At 39.4% G+C, this 21638-nt stretch overlaps 1 protein-coding gene and 2 long non-coding RNA genes across 4 annotated transcripts in view; 2 read left to right on the plus strand and 1 right to left on the minus strand.

Moving 5' to 3' along the window:
• The window catches only part of SLC6A1 (solute carrier family 6 member 1), a 76554-nt gene that overhangs the window by 24240 nt on the left and 30676 nt on the right, over positions 1–21638 (minus strand). The gene's annotated exons all lie outside the window — the stretch shown is intronic.
• On the plus strand, positions 10769–16050 carry LOC310755806. Its single transcript, XR_014544558.1, has 3 exons — positions 10769–11175; positions 11488–11623; positions 15994–16050. It is a non-coding gene; the product is annotated as an uncharacterized lncRNA (long non-coding RNA).
• On the plus strand, positions 16065–20182 carry LOC310755807. The gene is made up of 3 exons (XR_014544559.1): positions 16065–16242; positions 17875–17966; positions 19229–20182. It is a non-coding gene; the product is annotated as an uncharacterized lncRNA (long non-coding RNA).

Raw genomic sequence — 21638 nt, forward strand, 5'->3', positions numbered from 1 at the left:
GTAGTGGCACTGATCTTATTGAAATTAGATGGACACCTACAATTCTGATGTTTTGTCATCTGTTGAAAACATTTTAATTTCTCAAATGTTTTAGATAATTAATTCTGTTTATTGTTAGTCATTTGGTTCTAGTTATGATTTTATCAATGGTGGTTATATTTTTTTAGTGCCCACCAGCACCATCACAATAGCTTTCTTATGAATTAGGTGGTTTAACCATATAAACAAAAAATAAATCAAATACTTGATAAATCAAATAAATAAACAATAAAACCTTTAATCTTTTCTCAAAGGTTGGATTTTAAAGGGTTAGCAAATCATTACACTGTTTAAGGCATTTAAACATAGGAAGCTGTCTTATATTGAGTCAGAACTTTGACCAATTTAGTTCAGTATTATCTACTATGAATGACAGTGGCTCAATAGGATTTAAATCGAGTCTTTCTTGGGCCTACCTGAAGATGCCAAGGTCTGAGCCTGGGATCCTTTGAATGCAGAGCTTGTGCTTTGCAACTGAACTATGACTGTTCTCCTTGTGGGATTGTGGGAACCACTCCCTGGAAAGCTGTTCCCATACCACTAGGACACCATTCAGGTGTGTCTCAAGTATCTGAATGCAGGGTGCAATTATTTTGCTCTGCAAATTGGTCATAATGCTATTCTTACTTGGACAACATAAGAAACAAAGGGAAACCTTCTTAGGATTTAGGTCTAACTTTGCACCTTAACTTGCATGTTCCCTTGATCGCTGCTGGATTTCTTTGAAGAAAAACAAATAGGCAATATGCATGCCAACAAGTATACTTTATGATTACGATAATACAATATTGTTTAATGGCATTAATAATTGCTTTTGTAGTACATATTTCAGGTAAATGAACCAAGACAAGGCAGAGAGAACCATCATAATCAGAAGCTGAAATGATCACAAATGTGATCATTTCAGCTAGCGGTTTATAATGATCACATTATTTTTTATGATACCTTTGTCACACTGTGTACTAAGGGAATCACAGAATCGTTGAGTTGGAAGGGAGCCCAAGGGTCATCTAGTCCAACCTCATACAACGCAGGAATCTCAACTAAAGCATCCCTGGCAGATGGCCATCTAATGTCTGCTTAGAAACCTCCATCAAAGGAGAGTCTTCCCAAGGTATTTTACTTTGTTGCCCTTTCAGATAACTCCCATGCAAAAAAACAACAACCCACCAAATATTTATATTTTACAATGGACTGCACAGTAGCTGCTATGCTTATAGCAATGAAACTTAAAACTTTTTTAAATAGAACACGGACCCATAGGCTAGTATCCAACTAAGCTCTCCTCAAAGTAGACCTGTTGGACTTAATAGACAAGTTAGTTCTGTCCATTAATTTCAATGGGTCTACTCTGAGTGGACCAGCATTGTGTAACCCATGCATTTCAACTTTCATTATTTGAAAGAGCTAGAAGATAAAATGAATATTTAGTATTAAGCATATAATGAATGCAAGCTTTGGTTTAAAAAAATAGCTCAGTGAATGCCTAATGGACAATTGTTGCACTGTCAGTATGACTGATGAGGAACCCATCAGTGATAAATTATAATCCAAATATATTAGCTTTTCAATTACAGCCTTCTGGCCATTATTTCCAATCAAAATGTCAGTAATCAGAACTCTTTTCTATAAATTCTTAGCTAAACTGTTCTCCCCTTTATTCTACAGTTGCATTTCAGAGAAGCAGCATTGTATTTAGACCAATCTTTTTGAATCTGCTGGGTAAAGAACAATTTAGTGTGCCTGCACTTTGTCCACCATTGCATTCAGTCACTGGCATCCAGCATTTTTAGAAATGTGTGTACCTCCATTTGAAGTACAAGCCCCTCTGCTTGTTGTGATTATATTACACAATCAAATCCATTTTATACACAGAATCTGGAAGAGTAAGACTTTGTAAAGACAAGTCATGCATTTTACTGGGACCAGCTCAAATTTTATGAGATTTTCATGGGTCTCTGTAGTCCCCAATGTGTTGGGCTTCCTTTGCTCATCATAAACCACACTAGATTAAAATTTCACTTTACTGTGGTGAACTTCCTTTTTATTTTATTGTCTTGTAAAAATTGATATTTTTTGCCTTTATTCCATTTGATCACACAGCAGACAAAAAAGAAAATGGAAGGATGAGCCAATTAAGATGAAAATGAAAAGATGAGCTGATGAAATGGAAGAATTTCTTTCTTTTTTCCTTCCAAATAGCATCACTTGCCTTGCAGTCTGGGTTTGCTGATTCACAAGTTCAAGTAGGAATCAGTTCTTTGGGAACTGTTATATTTCTCTATGTATGCTGATGAAGTAAAGGACATGGGAAGAAAACCTTCCTTAACTTTTTTGATTGTAATTGTAAATGTGAAAAAAGAGGGGTTGTTGGAAAGGGGTTATAGTACTCAGATTCCACATGAGCACCAACATTTGCTAATAGCATCACCCCATTCTCAGGGGCAATGACACATTATTTGCATTCCCAAATTCACCCTAAGGGCCTTTCTTTCAAATTTGAGTTCAGAATATTCTGTCCTGCCCCCAATTCATTTTTTTAAAACCTGACCATCTAATTCAAAAAGGAGTGTAGATTTGTGTGTGCAGAATATTGAGACACCTGTAAAAAATACCCACAATGAATGTGAGTTTCTTTAACTGGGAGAAAGATTAATGGCATCACTGAATAATAGAAATGTGCCTGAAATAGCCAGTGCACAAATTTCTAGCACCACCTACTGATGAAAATTAGAAGCACAAATGAGGTGTTTCTTTTTCCTTTTTATCAGTACATTGTTATCAAGATTTCCAGTTTTGTTTTCCAGTTTAAAATAAGTGCAATAAGCGCAATATTTGCTCAGATTTCCCAAATCACAATTTTTTAGTATGCAAAATCATATTTTTAATTGATTAGGTGTGAGAATTATGTGAAAACCTTTGCATAACTTTGTCCAACTCCTTTGCATAATGCTCTAGGTCCAGAATGGCACTATTACCAAAATCTTTAACCAAACCAAGATGTTATTTATTGGGGCTTCCATCACAGTTCCACCAGTTCAGGATTTAGACAAAAACAGTGAAATTTTGGTTAGAGTTGTTGAAACACACAACACAAGCTTTTTCAACAACTAGAAAGAACTAAAACAGGACATTTAGTATTGACTCAGCCCTGTATACAATGTTAAAATAATGCTGGGCTTGAAAAATAAGCACCAGAAAGCTCTAAAAAGGAGGAATGAATGGCATACAATCCTGTCAAGGTTAGGGGAAACTTTAATAAATAAATTATGTCATCACATTCATGTATCTAAGAGGCAGGCACAACCAAATAATAGATTAGCATTTACGAACTTAGCTCCATAAAAAAAAAAAAAATCTAATACGCCCTTCTACTGCTTTATGCTGCTCTTCTGAACTGTACTATTTTCATGTTTTTTATTTATTTATTTTATTATTTGAGGCACCCTGGAAACACATGTAGTAATATATGTGTTAATGTTGTTGTTGTTGTTTAGTCATTTAGTCGTGTCTGACTCTTCATGACCCCATGGACCAGAGCACGCCAGGCACTCCTGTCTTCCACTGCCTCCCGCAGTTTAGTCAAACTCATGCTGGTAGCTTCGAGAACACTGTCCAACCATCTCGTCCTCTGTCGTCCCCTTCTCCTTATGCCCTCCATCTTTCCCAACATCAGGGTCTTTTCCAGGGAGTCTTCTCTTCTCATGAGGTGGCCAAAGTATTGGAGCCTCAGCTTCACGATCTGTCCTTCCAGTGAGCACTCAGGGCTGATTTCCTTAAGAATGGATACGTTTGATCTTCTTGCAGTCCATGGGACTCTCAAGAGTCTCCTCCAGCACCATAATTCAAAAGCATCAATTCTTCGGCGATCAGCCTTCTTTATGGTCCAGCTCTCACTTCCATACATCACTACTGGGAAAACCATAGCTTTAACTATACGGGCCTTTGTTGGCACGATATGTGTTAATAATCATTTATAAATAATAACCAGCAACCCAGTGTGCAGGAAGTGAAATAGCTTGAAACTACATTGGCCACAAAATTGAGAAATTCACTGCTGCCAAACCTTAAAACAACCCTGTCTATAATGATATGATGAAAAGTCAAGGTAAGATGGAAAATGTAACTAAAATAGTAGTTTACTGTTGACCAGTATAAGCAAAGATGTTACTATACAACAGAGTCAGCTTTCATACACTTCCTCAGCTGCATGGAAATTGCTTCCCTGTTGTGTTGATTACAGAAGACCAGTTGTTTCATCTTCTGCGGTCTCCCCTCATATCCAACAGCCTTCAAACACTTAATTTTGGACACAGAACAGTGTCATACAGAGATGGTGTTGAATATACTCATTATGTTGCTAGGACTTTCTATGGAAACATTAGATGTAGTGAAAGACAGACTTAGGTCATACATTAGATGAACATGCTTGGGAAAAGACTTGCACCACTGAAACAAACATGTCCACACGTCAGGGTCCATGCTCTTAAAACAATGCAGTGGTAGTTCAGAAACCTAGTACAGTTTTGTTATATGGAAGCAGGCATTTCTCAAGAAACTGAAGAAATTGCAGGAGTAGGAGAACTCATGTATATATTTGGTGGGAGTGCTTGACTGTTAACACAAGAAATGCTGACCAGAAATGCTGACAATCTTAAGTGAATTAATTTACCTCTCAGTTGCTTCTTAGAAATGTGTTTGAAGGTAACAATTCGGAAGTGAAATTTAAGGAATTACTAAAATTTCTGATAACTGCAGCACATCTACCCATTGCACAGAAGTGGAAGATACTCAAAATACTGGCTTCTTAAATGGTATTATTTGGTTATGGAATTCCATTGAAAGTTGAAATCTTTTATTAGTCAAGTCAAACAGAAAAGCTTGTGGCCACCTGAAGCACTCAAGGTGCTAGGAACTGATTAAAAAGAACTACAAATGATTCTATTTCAGACTTTAGTGACAGCCATGAGAATCTTTTTTTTTAATATCTTAGGTTGGAAATGAGGAAGATCCTAAATTAGAAAAATGTACATGGTCTTTACCTTTGCATGTCTTGAGAACCATGAAAAACTAGGCCTTTAGTTCCTGAGGCTACATGAACGCTTTGTCTCAGACTGCCCTGATTCTCTCCAGCTCCTAGCAGAAATAAACCCCAGGCTTCACTGTCATGTCTCTCTACAGCAATTCAATTACTGCTTCCACTCCCGTTGGCTGCTTTACTGCTACACGAGTGACTCTTTCTATTAGCTGCAGCTGGGCTAGCTGGTGCCTAAAGGCACGGTCAGGAAGGAGCAATGGCAAAGACTTTGCATAAAGACGGAGAGTCAAAGCCTGTATGTTTTCTTCATATTAAGGTCATCTTCGCATCTGCAGAGGAATACTATTGTCAATATTAGATTAATATTGTCCTGTCTTTTTAAATGGGAACTGCTAGTCCAGTCTCTCAAATATATGGAGGAAACACTTCGTAAGTTAGGGATACAGCAGATGTCAAGGCAATAAACAACTATTTTACTTTTAAAAGACAACTGAAGGCAGCCCTCTTTGTTTTTAATATTCAGTTGGAAGCCGCCCAGAGTGGCTGTGGAAACCCAGCCAGATAGGCGGGGTATAAATAATAAATTATTATTATTATTATTATTATTATTATTATTATTATTATTATTTATTATACAAAGGCATTCATTGCCTTTAAAATTAAGTGGCTGTTTCTACCCTCAGTCTGTTTAGGGTTTCCAGCTTGCAGCCCAAAGAACCTTCCTTTAGTTTAATGTCCTGCCCCCACCCCAAAGGATGGTGGTTACAGTTTCTTCCACCCTCCCCATCATTCAATCCATTTACACATCCTCCCTGTGTTAGGAAAACAGGAGATTACAGAGGAACAACTTTATCCGTCAACAATGAGTCAGGTCCCGTTTAAATATGCTTGGATTTAATGCCCCCCCAACACTTAGTTCTTTTGGATCACTTTTGTGGGGGGGAAATGACTAACAAATAATAATAATAATAATAATAATAATAATAATAATAATAATAATAATAATTAATTTAGTATGTCTTTAGATGCTTTCTTAATGAAGTTATTCAGCTTTTACAAGGCTAGCTCAACAGAGACATTGCTTAGCTTGTATTTCATGACTAGTGACTGCTGGAAGATGGGGATTACGAACTGTTTTCCCTGGGGTGGTTCCTTGAAGGACACTGGCTCACCCATATGGGCATCCAAGATGCAGAGCTCCACGGCCAATAATGTATGTACAGTGCCTGGAATCACAGATAGACTGTTCTACTGAAATAAGAGAAACCAGAGCTTATAATTTCTGTCCCTCCAATACATAGGAGAGATAAGAGAGGCTTAATGAGTCATAAAGCAGCTGTTCATTCTTGGCTGACCACCTATAAGAGGAAGACAAAACCTTAGGCTTCTCCCCCCCCCCCAAAAAAAGAAGTTGTATCAAGACATGGCACCCTGTAGCCTAACAGCATGTTAGAAAGTCAGTACTTCCAGAGGCAACATTGCCGTAATAAAATTAGACCATAGTACAGAGCATCCCCTCTGGTGAGTACAAAGCACTAAAAAGATAACTTCCTCTCTTTTATGGCTGCGGGGATGCAGCAGCCTGCAGAGTCTGGCAGATGTAAAATGGGGACAGGCTTGCAGCATGTGGATGGAGCCTGCCTAACGGTTGCCCTTTGGCCCAGTCTGGTTTGTAGGAGGGCAAAGAGAATTTGCAGTGCTAAGAAGAGTTTTGTGTCCTTAATACTGTACAGGGCTCCTGCTGCACACCAGCTTGAACTGCAACAGCAACAGGCGTGTTTTTGAGGGGGGAAAGATCTTACAAGCTTGAACAGCTGTCCACCCTTTAGCTCCCTGTGTTTCAGATGGAATGCTTCCCCTCTCCCAACTGCTACCACAGAGCTGCCTAATATTGCCCTGAGGAATGAGAGAGAGAAGACAGAACAGGCAGGCCATTCTTTATCTCCTAAAAAGTGGCCTGGCCTAGCCATCCCTCCTCTGTCTTTGGCCAACTTTTTATTGGCACCCTAATTTGCCATCACAGGTTTACTCACAAACCATTTTTGCCTGAGGGAAAGAGTTTTCAAAAGGCCTTTCCCCTCCCCCCCTGTAGCTTGTCTCCTGCCTTTTTATTATAGCTTTAATATATGAAGTTCTGTGTAAACTGCTTTTGAATGTTCACCTGAAAAACAGGATATAAACAACTTGAATGAATATAATGATCCTCACCCAACTTTGTTGTGTGATGTTACCACTGGAAGCAAGCAAGCAAAACATGTTTCCTTCTAACTCTGTTTCCGTCTCTCCTTCTTCTACATGTGGCAGTATTCAACTAAGTTTTATTCAGAGAAGACCCACTGAAATTAATGAACCTATATCAGTAGACCTACTCTGAGTAAAACTTAGTTGAATGCTACCCATGCTTTTTAGAGACTGAAGAAAGGTTCAAAGCTTCCTGTGTACATTCCTGTACAGTGATACCTCGGGTTAAGAACTTAATTCGTTCTGGAGGTCCGTTCTTAACCTGAAACTGTTCTTAACCCGAAACACCAATTTAGCTAATGGGGCCTTCCATTGCCGCTGCGCTGCTGCTGCACAATTTCTGTTCTCATCCTGAAGCAAAGTTCTTAACTCGAGGTAATATTTCTGGGTTAGCGGAGTCTGTAACCTGAAGTGGCTGTAACCCGAGGTACCACTGTATAATATATATTGATTTGGGGCATCTTCCGTATATTTTCCATGTTGATAATACATATCCTATTAATAATGATATGGTAAGTGGAGAGTGAAATCTAGCTATCAGCTTGAGCATAAATATCATATTTAATGTGAATTATTTTCCTGATAATTACTAATCAGCTACATTTAATTGCATCAGAGAAGGAACTTTGAATTTGAAATGTGTGTGAACCTTTGATTGCCATTAGTCCCTGCCTGTATCCTAAGGAAGTTTCTAACACTCCACTTTAAATTCTCAGTTTAATTTATATGCAGATGACAGTATAACTTGCAAGGCACTCTGCAGATGTTGCTTGCTGGATGCTATGAACAGTGCTTTAAACACAAGCTGAGCTATCAGGCTGGCAAGTGCTTGCTAAGTGGTCCCAAAGTGCACATACAATCTACCCAGCATTCAGATGTGAATGCATTCATTTTGTGTCAGCAATCCTTTGCAGAATACAACAGAAGAAGAAGAAGAAGAAGAAGAAGAAGAAGAAGAAGAAGAAGAAGAAGGGGAAGAAGAAGATAGCTTCCAGAATTACAATCTGGTGTTGTACAGAGATTTAAATAGGTACATGAGAATTCAGGGAATTTAACTGAAGTTGCTTTGTAAAAAGGGGTAATGCAAGTTAATTATACAAAAGAATTCAGTTTTTTTGACCTGCCAAATGATCCACATGCTGTTAAAGTACATTCTCAGATTGTAAACTGCAGGTTCTTCTGAGAATTAATGGGCCAAATTTTCTTCTATAGTACAGAAATGATAGTTTGTTTCATATACAGTTATTTAGCAAACAGCTTTAACATTTAATGTTTAGGGATCCTGAAAATACACATTTCCTCTTAATTTCCATCTCTCAAATAGTTTTCCAGCTGCAGTGCTCCTATCTATCACTGAACATACTGCCCTTGGCCAACTAACTCTTCAGCTACCTTATACCCAAGATAGGAATGAATATTTAACATTGACTTCCAAGTGTGGGTGGTTGGGTGAAGATTAAGGGGTTCTCTCTATCCATTACTCCATGGTTCTGAAAACCGAGGAAGATAGTGGGATGAGGATCAAGATGCCTACTGAAGTTGAAGCTTTTCATAGATGCCTTGGTGTCAGCAAGATTCTGGGTAATAAGATTGTGTTGCTAGTCAGCTGATTATCCGTGTCTCAACTTAAGTTGAATTTTCCAAATAAAAGAAATAATATTTTATCTGGAAAATTTGGCTTAAGTTGAGTATGAGGAGAAAATGTACTGAAAAATCTGTTGTGGTGGGTTGTATATTCAAGATTAAAGGATGTGCATGAGTGTAAATTTATACATTTTACATTGCTCTTTAATCACTGAATTCTCTGATTTCTAGCATATAACTGATTGTCTTCAAGTCTACCGAAGTCTATTAACACTTTGAACTGAGTGAGTATCCAATAAGTCGTATTTACTGAAGAGATACGAAGGAGACCAAAATGTTTTGCTTCTGACAGTGAGGAGACTGTAGCATATCTAGCATTGCTGCTAGCAGTTGCTATTTGGGGAAGTCATGCTATCCTGTCTGCACTGTGATGCTGTGCTCCATTTCTAGCCACTAGAAGAGTTTTGAGAACTGCTTTTGGAGCAGCACTGCCAATGCTGAAATCAAAGTTCAGACTCTGAGGCCTGAAAAAAACTAAACCTTGGAAGAGTGTAGCTCACTTCTCACACTGGCAAAATATGTTCCAGTCTGATCAGGAAGGTTGAGAGCAGAAACTTTCTGTTCATACTTTAAGGGAAAGCTTGCACTAGGAGCCAAACTACATGCTAAATTAACCATCCTTTTTAAAAAAGGCATGATTAAGTTGGCCAGTTTTATTTTGAACAGCACCCTTCAGGGTAAAATAAGAGCCATAGTTTTGGGATGGAAAATGGGTGTGAGCCCCCCAGTCTGGCCTGGGAGTGTGATCCAGATGCATAGCTGACTTCTTTTCCAAATAAAAGTGACCAATTTAAACATGGTTTTTAATAGTTGTGTCTAACATAACATGCAATTGGGCCCTTGTTAACCAGATATAGGAGTGTTTATGATTAGTCAGAGGAGACTAATGCCATTTCAGCAAATATATCTCTGCTCCAGAACAGAGAGTAGAAGTCTTGCCCTTTAAGCTCTTTGCTGAATTACAGAATGAAACTGGTTTGCTCAGTATGGCAGTGTGGCAATATATGCAATGGTGCAAAAGCAGCATGACTTAATTTGGCACAGATGCTTGGAAATAGCAACTGCCTCTGGTTTGGGGTCACCCCCCCCCCAGTTTCTCTGAACTATTGAGATCCTTAGAAAACCATATATGTTCACCAATATATTTGCTAGTGCTTGTGTGATGCAGACATTAGATCAGGCTTCCTCAAACTCGGCCCTCCAGATGTTTTGAGACCACAGTTCCCATCATCCCTGACCACTGGTCCTGCTAGCAAGGGATCATGGGAGTTGTGGACCCAAAGCATCTGGAGGGCCGAGGCTGAGGAAGCCTGCAATAGATCATCCTAGGTAGCAAGAGAATGGGGAGCTCCCTTCGCTTATGCAGCCACTCAAATGGAAGGCTGCATTGTCAGCAGGGAAGGTTTCCTCTGGGTCTCAGACTTAAGTTAATCAAACAAATAAACATTTCAAATGCATTGGACACCAGCCTGCTTGTGTACTCAAGGCCTAGCCTCCTGCCACATTTGCTGGAGATCCAGTGCTACAGGAGAGGGCCTTTGCCATATGCTTTGGGGATATATATGAAAACCATAAAAAGGACACACACACACACACACACACACACACACACACACACTCATGCTCTCAGGACCTCTTGACCCTCATAACTAATAAGAGCTATCTAAAAATGGTGACTCCAGATAAATTTGAAAATATTTGGCAGAAGTGTCCTTTGGTGATTTCATCTAGTCCAATGCCCTGCAGTGCAGGAATCCTGCCCACAGCTATCCCTGGGCAGGTTTGAACCACCAGCCAGACACACTGACTCATTGTGCCACATACCCAAATGTTGTTCTCTGACACTTTCTCCAGTTTGCTGCTTTCCCCCCTTCTAGGTCACACTACACACACTTTCAGCTATAAACTCTGGTTCTGGTCCTTCTCACTAGCTGCAAGTAAAGGGAGGGAGAAGGGAACCCCCCCATTTGCATCTCCCACAGAGCCGATTCCTTTGTTCTCCTTACTCCTTACACTTTGCCAGGAGGCTAACCTGACTTGGTTATCTTTGAACACTTGCTGGCTCCAGAGATTAGATGTATCTAGCACTCTGGTTAACACCCCAAGTCTTGATTAAATCCTAACGCTTACTGGATTCGGGAGTTGAGAGGGGTTTGGCATCCCTGAACTCATAACAATATACTATATGTTATATCCCTTTTCTAGCTGCTAAGGTAAGACCAACAATTTCATAATGATTGTGATTGTTATTTGATACATTGGACTAATACGATCCAATTTGCTGGCGGGGAGTGGTCTGTTCATATGTTTTGTATAATCTTTTATGATGGCTCAAGGCTATGACAATAAATTAAAAACATATGACAGTCCTATTATAAACACAGGGGAGGGAGGACGATTTTGTTTGGCCTGAGTGCAAGAAATTGGAGCTGAAAAGCAATTGAATGTGACTGTTACCTTTTCAGCTACCAATTCAAGTTAAACCCAAATTTCTTTTTTTTCTCCCCTTTTCTTTTGATCCTCAGGCTTCAATCCAAACCTTTGGGTTTAAATGGGATTTCATTTTGAAATGAAAGCAGTTTAAATGGAAACAAGAAATCTCCACCTCCTGCCAAATTGGGAATTTAAAACTGTGTGCTGCTGAAGTGTCTAGCAATCTTGGTAAGTTTCTGGCTTGAAGTGATAAGGACAAACAATCAGTAAGCTTGCTCTGAAGGTAAGAGATAAACCGAAGCAGTGCCTTTCATCTCACTTCAAAAAGTAGGAGCTCAAGATAAGTTTTTATATATTTTGCAAGAGGTCAATAGGTGAAAACTGGCCTTCTTTTGCTTTGCATGCTGATTGAATTTCATTAATATATTGACAAAGCAACACACGTTCCTTTTTTCTCCATTTATTTCAACACTACGTCCATTTTTCACAGAGCTTTCAGCTGCCACAATTTCTCCATGAAGCTGCTGTAATAAAAGGGTATTTTAAATAAAACATATATTACTGAATATGGCAGTTCTGAAACGCCTTTCTCCAAAATAACCTTGTTGAAATGAATAAGACAATACTAGAGGTAAGGCTGTGTTCTACCATTTGATAGCAGAGCAGTCGCTACAAGAAAACACAAGCTCCATAGGAAACTAACTAGAAAGGAAGCTATTACCAGTATGTTTAGAACAATTCTGATTATTTCAGTAAAACTTAAAAATAAAAGCTTTGATGGTGTAGCTAATGCTAGCAAGCAGCTGATACTTTCTGCAATTAACTATTCACATTTCCCTTCCAAAAAGGAACAGCTGAGGTTTGTGCACCTTACAGATAATTTCAGTGCATTCTCCTTGGGATCATGTCTTGCACTGAATTTTATTTGGAGATTCACAAGTGAGCCCTCAGGTGTTATCATTATTTTCCTTAGTATGCAGTAGATTCTGCATTCCTATGGTTGGAATGCTGCACAGCCCTTATGTTGGTTCAAAACCAGTGTATATGATGTTTTCCTACTCTCAATTTTAGTGAAAACAAACAACAGGCAGAGCGCAGAGTTTATTTGTTGTTGGTTCTCTGTACATAATGGAAATACTTGAATGCCACTCCAGATTTAAAATACTGTAAGTCCCACTGATTTCTACAGAAGCATTAAGCATATACCTGTATTTGAATGTCTTACATTGGAATCAATGGATTCAAAAGCAGAGTGGTCCAGCCCGTAGTCCAATGGCGACATGCAGCCCTCAAGGCCTATTTTGATGGCTCTCAGCAACATTTGATGCTGCCTGCAGCCCTTGTGCTGGTAAGCAAGGAGCTGGGCTTTGGGAAGGAGGTATGGGGGTTCTGATAAGGTCCTAAAGGCCTCCCGTCTCCTTCCTCAAATCTAGTTAGCACTTTCCCAGCTTTGGAAAGGAGATAGGAAGGCTCTAGGACTCTGCCAGATGCTTGCAGCTCCTACTCAAAGCTTAGCCAGCGTTGAGGAGGCAGCATGAAGGGTGTGTGTGTGTGTGTGTGTGTGTGTGTGAAATTCTGCTCTCACTCTGCCTCCCATGCAACAAAGCTGTGTGCAGCCCTTGGGTTCTGTGTACTCTTGCAGCCCATTTGGTATGAAAAGTTGGACTGCCCTGGTTTAAAAGCACTTAACTTCATCTGGATTGTGTTCTCCCAACACCCTTTCTTTCTTTAATATACATGCATTTAGGGTATAACCCTATACATAGTTTCCCTTGGAATAAACCCCATTCTGAACAGATATGTCTAAGATGGTGCTGTTAGAAGACATGGAGAAGAATCTTACTTTAAGTGGTTTAACCTAATTTACACGTCCTGAAGTAATTCACTGCCCTAATTCACATGTAATTTTCCTTAGGATTTTGCATTTCACCGAATTTTGCAATAAAGTTCTTGGCTCAAAAACAGTACAAGAATGTGCAAAAGCTTTCACAATTTCAGGGTAAAATAAATTTAGAGATGTGTATGTTGATATAAAATACACACTGAATATGTATTTTGGGGATAAAATATGAATTTAAAGTTACATTTAAAACAACAACAACAGCCTAGAGTTTAACATGCCATTAGGAAGGATTTTTCAATTAACACATGCAATTCAGAGACAGGCCACAAAAAAGCAGCAATCCTATACCCACTTCGATGGGAGTATGCCCCACTGAATTAATGAACACTGGGATAGAGAATGGATACTTTTTATTTGAAGATGACAAGATCTTAAATCAGAGGAATTTTCACTAGACTCTCCAACTCTGCCTCTTTTTGGATTCTTCCACAGTATTTCTGAAGATTACTTGGCCAGCTTTGGTAGAATGGACTTGCATAATATTTTTTCTAATCCCTTTTACCCTTTTTCATCGGTGCCCTTTCCCTACACTCTAGAAATTCACACGGAAAATTACTGAATGCATTTTTCAAAAAGGGATTATTTTGCGCTTTCTCTGGAGGAGGACAGTTGCCTTTGGTTGTTATGGTGCAGTAATTGTGAATGAACTAATTAGCATAATAAATTAGCCTGTGAATAAATGCATCTAATTACAACTTGGAAATCAGAACTGCAATGGGAAACATATACCCCAGCATATAACTAAATGACCAGTTGCTTTGATTATTCCAGTCCTAATTAAACTTTGCTCTTTATCTTAAAAGTATTACTGCTTTGGTTTGCACCTCCCAATTTTTGGTCTATGCAATGCTTTGCCCCATGCCTCATATTCTCTCTTTGTGGTGTAATACAAATATATAATCTATTGGAAGTGGGGAAGATTGGATGATGGTCATTCCAGGCTTGTGGATTGGGATTAATTAATTAATTAATTAATTAATAATATTTATACACCACCCATCTGACTGGGTTTTGCCAGCCACTCTGGGCAGGTTGCAGCATATATAGAACATAGTAAAAAATGTTTCAGTATACTTCCCACCCTAGAATTCTGTGATTCTAGATAGGGATTTTTTGAATATCTTAGCACTGAGCTTACTTGGACAGATCTACCCCCCAATTCTGTCATTTTTTACCTGTTCCTCTAAAAACTCTTCTTGTATATTACATGTATTATACTGATATTATACCCCATGTTTCTCAAAGTAATCAGCACATAAACAGATACCTGCACCAATGCATATAACTGCATAAAATACTCATCTTGATTCTTTTATACATTTTAAATGTATAATAAATGTACACATCTGTTTTGTATATAATCTTGTGTATAATTAGTTCAACATTTTAAAAAAGAGGACTCAGCAATGCATGAGTGGCTTGGTCAAACTTGAGACAAGACGTGGTCAGATGCAGGCCAGGGTCAATTGGGTTAGAACTGCCAAATTCAGGGTATAAATCTGTTTAAAATTTCCGAGCACAATTCAAAGTGTTGGTGCTGACCTTTAAAGCCCTAAACGGCCTCGGTCCTATATACTTGAAGGAGCGTCTCCACCCCCATCATTCAGCCCGGACATTGAGATCCAGCGCCAAGGGCCTTCTGGCAGTTCCCTCATTGCGAGATGTGAGGTTACAGGGAACCAGACAGAGGGCCTTCTTGGTACTGGCACCCACCCTGTGGAATGCGCTCCCATCAGATGTCAAGGAAATAAGCAGCTATCCTATTTTTAAAAGAAATCTGAAGGCAGCCCTGTTTAGGGAAGTTTTTTATATTTAATGCTGTATTGTTTTTAACACTCGATTGGGAGCCACCCAGAGTGGCTGGGGAAACTCAGCTAGATGGGCGGGGTATAAATAATAAATTATTATAATTATTATATTATTATATTATTATTACTCCTCCATTACTAAACTTAGGATATAATTTTTTTGCACATTAGCATGGGGGGAAGTCCTTTGTGGTTTGTGCCTTATCATGCAATATTTATTCAAATTTCCAGTATAGTATAATATTTCCCCAGTAGTTACACACTGATCCTACTGAAAGATAAGCAGTAATTTGTGATTGATCACACTGTATATCAATCTAACTTATTAAAATATCAAAAGCAAAATCTAGTGAAAAATCAGGTTTTTAAAAAAATAATTTCATAAACTATTTGCAATTAATCATCAGCCAGGAAAATCACATAGCAATGTTATGTTCATACTAAGGATAATTTTTCAGAAATTTCTGAGCTTTGAGAAAACTAAGCTCTCTTTTTAAGCATTCCTAATTTTTATGAACTATTCATGTTTGTGCAGTGAGGGGCAACATGACTGCCTATAATTGCTATTCCAGCTGCAATTAACCATATGTAGATGCTTTCCCATGGAAATGTTTTGTGCTAAGACTTAATTAGGCTCCCTGATTAAATGGCAATTAAGGATACCATTCCTTGCATTCCACCTTAAAGGAACTGTCCAAAATAAAACAAATGGGATGTCATGAAGAAATTAAAGGACATTCTAGCGTTAGCAACATATAAACCATAAGCACAGTGTTTGCTTCTATGTTTATTCCATAAAGACATAAATCAGTATAGGATCATAAGAGAACTTAAAATCTTAAAACCATTTAGTGTCTAATTAAAAAAATTTTTTTTTTTAAATGTAGACCTTCTAAAACAAAGAACCTCTGAACAGCAAAGTAACTGAACACACTTTCTTTAAACTCAGACCTATATGGAACCTTTGAGTGGACCAACCTGCTAAACATTTTGACAAGAGCCTAACATTTAAATCAAGATGCCGGCAAAAGAGAATTGCAAGGCCATGATGCAAGAGCTGGCTGGGCTTTATACAGGGTCAGAAGAGAGTGATAGCATCCTTGGCATCCATTGCCAAGACGAGGGTGGAGTTCATGGTAATCATCTCTAGAGCTAAGATCTTCCCCCGAGTTATTTAGCTCCTAATTTCTAAGCTATATGGAAAAATATCCAGATTTATGGTAAAAGCATGGGTTGGACTGTAAAATAGCAAGTATGTAGCCCCTGAAAAACACATTTTCATATATATATATTTGTAGAAACTTTTTGATTACTTTTAGTGTGTGCTTGTCATGCGTTTGGGTGGGAAATATTGCATTGGGAGTCTATGAGAGGAAGTAGAATTAAGTAGCTCACAGCTGCCTTACATTTCTCCCATCCCAGGGCACCTTGTTTGCCATGTCGCCAATAGATGGGTTTTGAGCATCTCATTTTCCAAGCATCCTGTCCCAGCAGTTAGCCAGTTTCAAGCGTATGTACCTGGTGTTGGCCTCCCAAGACCATTGTGCTTGGAGGTGTTATCAAGCACAGGTTAAAAAATGGTAAAGAGACCCCTAACCATTAGGTCCAGTCATGACCGACTCTGGGGTTGCGGCACTCATCTCGCTTTATCGGCCGAGGGAGCCGGCGTACAGCTTCCGGGTCATGTGGCCAGCATGACTAAGCCGCTTCTGGTGAATCAGAGCAGCACACGGAAACGCCGTTTACCTTCCCGCCGGAGTGGTACCTATTTATCTACTTGCACTTTGATGTGCTTTCGAACGCTTGACAATTAATAGAACCTTAGCTTTTAAAATTGACCTTTGGTAGTACTGTAGTGGGTTTATGGAGTCAGTTGAGCATTATGTCCCTGGAATGAACATCACAATGTAACATTCTGAGGGATATTCTGGTTTTTGTGTTTTTAAAATGCTTTCACATCCCCAGTTCCCAATAATGCTCCTTGAAACTGTCCCTTTGCTGTGATGCAGTGCTATTCCAGGGGTATTATGGAAAAGTAAACATGGAGTATAGCCAGGAAAAGGTATTGCCTTCAACAGTGCCACAATATTCGGTATATGGTTACTTGTTTAAGTAACCAAGGAGGAAGTACATTGCTGCACAATTGGTAAATCATCCCTACAAACTTTCATCACTGCAATTTTAGGTCCCGTTTTGCTAAAGGTTCTCAGGAGAAAACCTGTTGGTTCAGATCTAATATAATTTTGCCTACACACAAGTACTTTATTGCTCTGTTGTTGTTTCATTGTGTTGGTACCGTTTTCCAATCTGAGCTCTGACTGGGCTTCTGTATAGTATAATTCAAAGAAATTTCACAAAGCTTGAACCTTGTGACTAGTCCTTTGACCCAACATTATTTTGCCCAAAGGTATGTGATGCTTGCAGCATCACAACTTCACAATCCATTGTGTTCTGCCAGCTATGGGGGACTGATGTTGGCCTATATGTCAGGGCATCAGCCGATGTTGAGAACCAAACCAGAAAGGTTGCAATTTGCCCCATGTCTGCCCAAACCTGGAACTACAAATAAATAAATAAATAAATAAATGCCCTCCATTCTGATCCTACAAAACTGCCATACATTAAAAGTTTGGGGCTTTAAAAGGGGGGGAGGAAATGCTGCCGTGGCTGGTCATGGATTTTGTGATTTTTTTCCAATTATAAAAACATTCACTGGAGCTCAATAGCCTGAGGTGGACTAATTTTAGATGTACTTTCTCCCACCAAAGGTAAGCTTCTTTAGCAAGCAGCTTAATCTTCTAAATGTAAAGCCAGAGAAAATTTTGGAACCTCAATCACTGAAGATTTTTAAGAAAGCTGGGTGAGTGTCTTTCATGGTTATGTTGGGAGGTGAAAACGTTAGTCGATAGAGGGGGCAGAGGATTATCTAAGGACATAAGCATTAATAGGTTATTAACCTATCAGAGTTTAAATCTGTTGAATCTGTTTATTGTTTACTGTTGCTGTTGTTGATATTTTTGTTTTATAAATGCTTTCAGTATTTTTTTAAAAAAAATATGAACCTCTTTGTTATCCAGCTTTGGACTTTTGCCCATAACACTTTGGTTCATGAAATGCTAATGTTTATATGATTTTTTTCCTCTATAGTACAATTAATTTATGTCTATGTTTTTAAACGTAAAACGCCTTTTAGATAAAAAGTGACTAACACATTTAATAAATAAAATGTTTCATGTTTTTAGGTGAATTGTAGCATCTATGCTGTCTATCAAATACCTTTAGCTTTGCTTTCCCTGTTATGACAGCTAAATAGCTTTCATGGTAGATGTTTACAATATATATTATCATTTATTATTTACTAAATTTGTTAGTTGTTTTATCTTGCCCAGGGCAACCCAAAGCAACTTACAAACAACCAAACAAATAAACAGACAAAAAACACAAACCACACACATCCCGCACCACATAGGTATATTAAAACCAAGAGGAAAGAGAACATCCCACCCACTTCTAAAAGGCCCCAGATAGTTAAAAGGCCAAAGGCCTGGCTACAGAGGAAAGCTTTTGCCTGGAGTCTAAACAAATATGATGGTGCCAGGCAAGACTCCCTGGGTAGAGCATTCCACAAGTGGGGAGCCACTGCAGAAAAGGCCTGTTCTTGTGTTGCCACCCCCGGACCTCTACAAATGACATTTCAGGGTTATGTGAAAGGCCTTCTACAGATGGAACTCAAGGATTTACACATTTCCTCTTATTTTCAGTCTTTAGGCATCTTTGCTCATACACAAAATGGCACAAGAGGCAGGTATCAGAGGGTTTGGAGAAATCCCCACATTTGCAGAAATCCAAAAATAAATGGAGGGGAGTCTTCAAAAACAGAGGAATACAAATGTAACTTGCTACGGGTGCTGGGAATTGTAGCTCTGTAGAAGGGGAAACTAGCTCTCAGGATCTTTGGTGGGGAGGGGGGGAGAGTCATGTGCTCTAAGTGTACATTGAATGTGCTTTAAATGTATGGTGAGGAACTGACCATAGTTGTTCTCTATCCTAGTTGCGACTTGCTTTCCCGTTCTCTTCTAGTCTTCTCTGACTTTGCATGGCTTTCTTCTCTTTAATGCATAGGTGAAGAACTCTCTTTCTCTGGAGAGAGCTGCATCCTACAGAGGCGTAATCCAGCAGGAGGTGTGTAGCTGCAGTAGCTAGGGCTGAACTAAAGCTTGTGGTAGGTGGGGTCCGAGCTAAATGTTGGGTCCTTTCTTTCTGGTTCTGTCTGTCTTTCCTCTCTGTTGTGGGAGGGACATATCACTCTTGCCATAGGTGACTTGCAGATGGCTTCCCATCTCCTCCCTCCTATGTTCCCTCTGTTTTGGCTCTTCTTCATTTATCTTCTTCCACCCTTCTTTCCCTCCAGGTACTCTGCCAACAGCATTAGGCCAAAGCCACAGTTTCCCACTGCTGCCTTGGAGCAAATTACCATATTTTGGGAGCATATTTCTTGTACAGCATAAAAAATATATCTCTTGCTTGGCTAAGTATCATAGATCACACCTATAGCATACATTTTCCCTACAATCAAGGCGTCCCCCCCAAAATCTTGGGAACATTAGTTTGTTAAGGATACTTAACATCACAGATGTACAATTTCCTTTCCACACTAATGATGGTTTATGCCCAAATTAAGAAAAGTTATGTGGCTGTAGTCACACCCCTTACAGACACTTGTGCTCCTCCATCAAGTAATTGTCAGAGTTATTAGCATGTGCACAGGGATAGCCCTTTTGCAGCTTTTCTTCTATTTAAAGCCTAATATTCTGAAATTTTGATGTTGTGGATGTGTAGGAAATTAGAAGAGGAACTACGTGTCTGCCTGAGCTATGGAAAACCTGGTTATTGCGATGAAATTTTGTCTGCAGCTAATGATTGCTGTCATGGGCAGTCAGAGGGAAGTGGCATCAAAGAGACTTCTCCTAAACCTCACCCACCAACCTCCAACCCTTCCACTCAGAAACTTGGATGGTGCACATATCACACAAATTAAGATGCTGAGGATCCATTCCAGATCTTTTACAAACTTTTTTTGTTTTGTTTTTGTTTTGCAGTAGATGAAAATGTGGTTTTTCAAGTATATTATTCTGGAATACTAGCTGAATAATGATGATGCTGTGTGGCACCATGCCAAACCTTCTCTCCACCATAAATGGATCAGTTTAAGCCACCAGCTGAGTTGCGCTGAACAGGCAATCTTGGTGAGAAAGGGAGAAGCCCAGTGTTTGAGAGGTACTAGCTGTGCCAGCACAAGTTTGATGAGGCAACAGGAATAGACAGAGAACTCTCAGGATGATCCAGTGGCTGTTGTACCAGTGTTAGTGTCACTGACTTGGGATTTACATTGATTTTCCTGTTAAGTAGATAAAAAAAACCACTGACTCTTATGGAGAAACTGCTGCTTATACTGGGCGTAAGCAAGAAGCAAAGCATGCTTTGGTTCATTTGGCTTAATATTTCAGTGTGGGATATCTGATGGGGAGTTCGTGCAGTTAGAAAATTTAGATTAATGCGCCCCCTTGTTCCCAGGTGTGATATCTTTGCTGTATCCATGTACCCTTTCCACATCAGATGCCATGGGGCTGGGATGATGTGTCTTAACACTAGGGCTTTGGATCCTGGCTAGGGGTCTGTAAGAATAGCACGCTCTTCTTGTATACCAGACTATCGGGATGTGGGACTAGGTCCCCATATCACATCCTCATGGCCTTCCTCTATACCACAAGGGGCCAATATTTTAACCACTCTCCAGCTTAATGGCTCTTGAGAGAGACTCTTGAGAGTCCCATGGACTGCAAGAAGATCAAACCTATCCATTCTTAAGGAAATCAGCCCTGAGTGTTCACTGGAAGGACAGATCGTGAAGCTGAGGCTCCAATACTTTGGCCACCTCATGAGAAGAGAAGACTCCCTGGAAAAGACCCTGATGTTGGGAAAGATGGAGGGCACAAGGAGAAGGGGACGACAGAGGACGAGATGGTTGGATAGTGTTCTCGAATCTACCAGCATGAGTTTGACCAAACTGCGGGAGGCAGTGGAAGACAGAAGTGCCTGGCGTGCTGTGGTCCATGGGGTCACGAAGAGTCGGACACGACTAAACGACTAAACAACAACAACAACAACAACAACAACAACAACAACAACAACAACAACAACTTAATGGCTTTGTGGTGTACAGAGATGCTCAGCCATGTTACGTTTCTGTGGGAATGTCTGAAATGGGCAGTAAAAGCCATTCTGGGTCCACCCACTCTCTTTTTTTGGTTGGAGTAGAATGACCTCCTCCAGGACTTAGTGAAGCGGAATTGGTTTGTTATATCCATCCATTGCCTACAACCATATAATTACCTTTCAGATTTCTGTATGAATTGCATTCTTCTTCTGGCTTTCAAACCTGTGATTACCCTAGAGTTACAGCTCACTTTTTAAAGACAAACTGCTATTGGTTTGCTTTTAAAAGAAAAAAGCTTTATTGTAGCTTGAAGAC

Source organism: Podarcis filfolensis (genome assembly GCF_964270895.1).
Source record: "Podarcis filfolensis genome assembly, chromosome: 2".
Classification (NCBI taxonomy): domain Eukaryota; kingdom Metazoa; phylum Chordata; class Lepidosauria; order Squamata; family Lacertidae; genus Podarcis; species Podarcis filfolensis.